The sequence below is a fragment of the Neomonachus schauinslandi genome, chromosome 7 (assembly GCF_002201575.2).
Source record: "Neomonachus schauinslandi chromosome 7, ASM220157v2, whole genome shotgun sequence".
NCBI classification, from domain to species: domain Eukaryota; kingdom Metazoa; phylum Chordata; class Mammalia; order Carnivora; family Phocidae; genus Neomonachus; species Neomonachus schauinslandi.
In genome coordinates, this window is record NC_058409.1 from 6,839,777 (window position 1) to 6,844,882 (window position 5,106).

General features: G+C 46.3%; 1 pseudogene; it reads left to right on the forward strand.

Moving 5' to 3' along the window:
• The first annotated feature begins 444 nt into the window (after positions 1 to 444).
• On the forward strand, positions 445 to 1,017 carry LOC110583682 (annotated as a pseudogene).
• The last annotated feature ends 4,089 nt before the right edge of the window (positions 1,018 to 5,106 follow it).

Consider the following 5,106-nt stretch of genomic DNA (forward strand, 5'->3'; position numbering starts at 1 on the left):
CTCTAGGAACTAGAGATCACTCATGAAAGAATTTGAAGAAGACACAAAAAGATGGAAAAATATTCCATGCTCATGGATCAGAAGAATAAATATTGTTAAAAAGTCTATGCTACCCAGAGCAATCTATACCTTCAATGCCATCCTGATCAAAATTCCAATGACATTTTTCAAAGTGCTGGAACAAACAATCCTAAAATTGGTATGGAATCAGAAAAGACCCGGAATCACCAAGGAAATAATGATTTAGTGTCTTCGTGACGGCGCCGCCTCCTGGCCAGAGCTGAGTAAAGGTGGTGAGGGCCAGCCTCCCAGCTCAGAAGGAGGCGTGGGCATGGAGCCGGCTGGGGTCGCCGAGCTCGGGGATGGAGACGCCAAGCCCAGGGCTGGCGCAGCTGCCTAGTGCACCCCGTGGGCTCTGTGGGGGCATGGCCCGGTGCTGTGCTGATGGCCCTGCTCCCGCCGCCCGCGTTCACCCTCATCCTCCTCCTCTTCCTGCCCGCCGCTCACAGGTGCCAGGAGCAGGCCCAGACCACCGACTGGCGGGCCACCATGAAGACCATCCGGAACTACGTTCGCCAAGTTAGACACGTACCTGAACGCTACCTTGGACTTCCTGGGAAGTGAGGATGGGCTCTGTCAGTATAAGTGCAATGACGGATCTAAGCCCTTCCAGTGTTATGGTTTTAAACTCTCCCCGCCGAATGGATGTGGCTCTCCACTGTTTGATGTTCATCTTAATATTGGCATCCCTTCCCTGACAAAGAGCTGCAACCAACAGGGCAGGTGCTATGAGACCTGTGGCAAAAGCAAGAATGACTGCGATGAGGAATTCCAGTACTGCCTCTCTAAGATCTGCCGGATGTGCAGAAGACACTAGAACTAGCTCAGCATGTTCAGGCCTGTGAAACCACAGTGGAGCTCTTGTTTGACAGTGTTATACATTTAGGCTGCAAACTATATGTGGACAGCCAAGGAGCCGCATGTAGGAGTCGCTACGAAGAAAAAAGTGATCTTTAAAGTCGATGGTGATGGTGACAGCAGATAAGGCCAGAAGAATATAGCCTTTGACAAAGAACTACTGTTTTTTGAGCATAAAGCTGCCTTATTTTTTTTTAAAGATTTTATTTATTTATTTGACAGAGAGACACAGCTAGAGAGGGAACACAAACAGGGGGAGTGGGAGGGGGAGAAGCAGGCTTCCCACAGAGCAGGGAGCCCGATGCGGGGCTCGATCCCAGGACCCTGGGATCGTGACCTGAGCCAAAGGCAGACGCTTAATGACTGAGGCGCCCCTAAAGCTGCCTTATTTTTGTGAAAGGATTATTTTAAGATTTATTTTGACATTAAAACTTCAAACTAAAGAAAAAAGTGAGGGAGGTGATCTTCCTGGACGTTGTTGCCTTAGTGTACCGAATTTTCTTGACCAATCTCAGAAAGAGGTGCATGTTAAGGGGAGATTATTTTAAAAGGAGGAGTATATACCTCAGTTTTCACAACTGTATTTACCAAAACAATGAAGTCAAATGTAAAATTGATTACAAGGTATGTTGAACATTATCTTATTTGGATATATGGGAAAATCTTCACTTAGAAGTATATGTTTACTATAAAAATGTAAATATACATTTATTCCTGGAAAAAAAACTAATGATGTAATGATTGGTGATTAAAGTAAAAACAGAAAATTTAAAATTTTTTCAAAAAAAACGATGATGTCCTGTATGTTGACTAAAAAAACATAATAAAATTATTAAATTTAAAAAAATAAATATAATAGGGGCGCCTGGGTGGCTCAGTCGTTAAGCGTCTGCCTTCGGCTCAGGTCATGATTCCAGGTCCTGGGATCGATCCCCGCATCGGGCTCCCTGCTCAGCGGGAGGCCCGCTTCTCCCTCTCCCGCTCCCCCTGCCTGTGTTCCCTCTCTCGCTGTGTCTCTCTCTGTCAAATAAATAAATAAAATCTTTAAAAATAGATAAATAAATATAATAAAAACTTATGATTAAGATTCTAAGGGCTCTAATGGAAAACGTAGACAAGATGCTAGAAGAGATGGGTCATATACACAGAGGTGGAAATTCTAAGAATCAAGAAGAATGTTAGAATTCGAACACACTAAACGAAAGACAAGATGCTAGAAGAGATGGGTCATATACACAGAGGTGGAAATTCTAAGAATCAAGAAGAATGTTAGAATTCAAACACACTAAATGAAAGGAAGAATGCTGTCGATGATCTATTTGGTAGACTGGACACGGATGGAGAAAGAATCTCTGAACTTGAGGATATGACAACAGAAACTTTGAATACTGAAAAGCAAAGAGAAAAAATAGGGGAAAAAAGGAATAGAATACCCAAGGATTGTGAGACAACTGCTAAGGTGTGACAAGTGTGTAAGGTGAATACCAGCAGGAGAAGAGAAACAAGGACAGAAGAAACAATTGAGGCAGTAATGACAGAATTTCCCCAAATTAGTGTCAGACACCAAACCAAGCAGCCATCAAGGAGGATCAGAGTACTACACAGAACAAGTGGAAACAAAACCAACCAAACAAAGAACACCCAGGTGTGTCACATTCAAACTGCAAAACCACCAAGGATAATAGGAGACTGGTGTCCAGAACTCTGCTTGGAACACCAGGAGAATAGGAAATGGGATAAGAGAAAACTGTAACTCATGCTGTTCCTGTGCCTTGGTCATCACTTCTCCGGAGCTGAGTCCAGGGATACTGGGGAATTCCCCATGGTACTTAGCACCTGGAAACCACTTGATGCACTAATCACCCCTAATTTCCCACAGATAAACACAAACACCTCTCTACTTCTAGGGCTACCACACTTTGACAAATCTATAACCTCCCTTCCAGTGGAGGAGAGCAAAGCTTGAAGCCCCCAGACCCTACGCACAGGGCTGAGCTCCGGCCCCATGGAGGAGGTGCCATGTGCCTGCCCTGGGTCTCTGCCTTATCCCAGGTTGACCTTCACAGTCAGGCAGGAAGGCACCTCCTGTGAGAAGAATTCTTACCCATGCATGGCTGTGGCATTGAAGTTGTTCCTGAGCTTCTGGGAAATGGGCAGCCTCCAAACACCAGCCACTTTACCCTCCTGTACCATTTGTCTGGTGGGCACCCTGGAGGTCTGGTCTTGGGCCTGGGGTACCTAGTGATGCTCACCTGCCTACTTCTTCCCCTGAATCCCTCAAGTATAAGAGAATTAATGTGGGGCAGTTGGGTGGCACTGCCAGTGCCCCAGGAGACTTACAGCAGTGAACAATAGGGAGGATGTAGAAGCCAAGGCTGCACAGCCTTGGGTCCTGAGGAGGGGGCTGTGGGGCTGCGAACACCTTCTTGAAAATGGGAATGATGTCAATTCTGGGTGGACCTGGAGATGTGGTTGGTGCTTCACATGGAGCTGGGCTGAGGAGTCCCCAATCTAGACAGGACCCAGGGGAGGTGCAGGAATGAATGTTGGACACATATATCCCCTCTATAATGCATTGAAATTAGACAACTACTTGAAAATTTGCTTCCTTAAAATGGCATAGAGTTGTATATAATTTTTAAGAAAAAGATTAATTACTGAAGCACATGTGCATTTTATTTTTTAATTATTAATTTTTTTATTATGTTATGTTAATCACCATACATTACATCATTAGTTTTTGATGTAGTGTTCCATGATTCATTGCATATAACACCCAGTGTTCCATGCAGAATGTGCCCTCTTTTAAACCCATCCCCAGGTAACCTATCCCCCCACCCTGCTCCCCTCTAGAACCCTCAGTTTGTTTCTCAGAGTCCATAGCCTCTCATTGTTCATCTCCCCTTCCGGAATCCCCCCTTCTTTTTCCCCTTCCTATTCTTCTTTTTTAACATATAATGTATTATTTGTTTCAGACGTACATGTCTGTGATTCAACGGTATTACACAATTCACAGCGCTCACCATAGCACATACCCTCCCCAGGGTTTATCACCGAGCCATCCCATCACTCCCACCCCCCACCACTCCAGCAACCCTCAGTTTGTTTCCTGAGATTAAGACTTCCTCATATCAGTGAGATCGTATGATACATGTCTTTCTCTGATTGACTTATTTTGCTCATCATAATACCCTCCAGTTCCATCCACATTGTTGCAAATGGCAAAATTTCATTCCTTTTGACGGCTGCATAATATTCCATTGTGTATCTATACCACATCTTCCTTATCCATTCATCTGTCAATGGACATCTTGGCTCTTTCCATAATTTGGCTATTGTGAACATTGCTGCTATAAATATCAGGGTGCATGTGCCCCTTCAGATCCCTACATTTGTATCTTTGGCATAAATACCCAGTAGTGCAAATGCTGGGTCATATGGTAGCTCTATTTTCAACTTTTTGAGGAACCTCCATACTGTTTTCCAGAGTGGCTTGCATCAGCTTGCATTCCCACCAACAGTGTAGGAGGTTTCCCCTTTCTCCGCATTTGCCTAAGGCGGAATTACCCCGCCCTTGCCCAGGACCGGGCTAAGTAATCTGCTCGGGTTTGCTCTTGGGAGCTTTTGTTCCCTGAAAGCTTTCCCTTCAGCTTTGGAGAATGAGAGTGAAAATCTAATCTCTGCCCCGGGGGAGGAACCGAGACCTCGGGGCCCCACTCCTCAGTGAGTCCCAGAGAAAAACAGTCAGTCACTCCCGTCTCCCTGGTCTCCGGCCACACTCCCTGCTCACCCAGCCTGTGACCAAGCGTTTCTATCTCTGGCACATGACACCGTTTGGAGTCTCCAAAACCAGCCGGTCCTGTGGTGTGCTTCCGCACCACTCCTCCCAGGAGAGGGAGGGGAGCCGCCCCGGATCTGCCACTTGCTGGGTCCCTGCTGGAAGAGCAGTGGCCCGACTGTGCCGCAGATCACGGTTTATCGCAACCCCGAGCTGAGAACCCACTCCTTGGCTCCGTCTCTGCAGCCGGCTTCCCTGCTCCGATACCTGGGTGTTCTGCTGCACTCAGGCACCCCCAGTCTTTCTGTGACACCGAGAGTCCTGAGACCACAATATCCCAGCGAGGGTTTCACCCCCCTACTTAGCCACTGGAGCGACATCCCTCAGTGGAGAAGACTTGTAAAACTTCC